Genomic DNA, 1,096 nt, shown 5'->3' with positions numbered 1-1,096 from the left:
ATAACAATTTGACTCGTTCATGTATTCATTCATTCAGCAATTCTTAAAAACATTTACTGAGCACTCACGGTAGTAGTAGTAGTTGTTGTAGTAGTAATGCTAATAATAGGTAATGCCAACTTAGAATTTATTTTGTGCTGAGCCCTGTGCTATGTGCTTTATGCTGAGTATCTCACTGAATCCTTAAAACAGCCCTAAATTAGCCTCATTGTACAGATGAGAAAAGTGAGGTCTAGAAAGTCACATAGCTTGCCCATAGTCATGCAGAAAGTCAATGTATTCTAAATTGAACCCAAGTCAGTCTGACTCTGCAGTTGCACCTTCTTTACTGCTCCAGGAAGCCATGGTAGGCACTGCAGGTATCCAAAGATAAAAAGGGATTTCACCATCTTTGAGGAAGACAATAAGAGCAGATCATCTGGGCTCTCTTTTTTACAGTCAAGAAATCAAGGCCAGTGAGTGAGGTGACTTACCCAAGGTCACACAGCACCTTTGTGACTGAGACAGGTTTAAAACACCCTGTGTTTTCTCTCTTTCCAATTCTCTCTTCATTCACTACATGAAGCTGAAAACCCTCACTTACTGGGTAAACTACTAGATCTATATAACACTTTGTTATTATCGCCAAAGAAATAAGAAACCATATGGAAATGATTTTTAAAAATGCAAATTTACCTTCTTAGAAATAGCCCTTTTTATAACTTTAAGACTGACTTAAACTGTTGAAGGTGCTTATGGATCTTGGCCTTGTGAGAAATAAGCATTAAGACTGAGTTTAGCAGTTTAGAATTGGCAGTGTGCCTCTCACCTTCCCGCCACCTAAGTTTCCAATTATCATTTAGTCTCTTCTCATCTTCCAGCTCTGAGGTCATTTAACAGGTCATCAGGGAGTTACTGCACAACTGGAATGAAAGCAAGATAGAATCAAAAGGATGTTCAGAGCTGAGACAACATCAGCAACTGATCCAACCCCTTATTGTAAGCCAAAGAAAAGGCAGGTCTGCGGGTAACATAACACAATGGAACCCAGCGACGGAATGGGACAGACTGGGTAGAAACCACAGCTGTGAGGATAGTATGGCACTGGGTGTACTAT

The sequence above is a fragment of the Galeopterus variegatus genome, unplaced genomic scaffold (assembly GCF_000696425.1).
Source record: "Galeopterus variegatus unplaced genomic scaffold, G_variegatus-3.0.2 Scaffold798, whole genome shotgun sequence".
NCBI lineage: Eukaryota > Metazoa > Chordata > Mammalia > Dermoptera > Cynocephalidae > Galeopterus > Galeopterus variegatus.
This window is presented reverse-complemented; position numbering follows the sequence as displayed.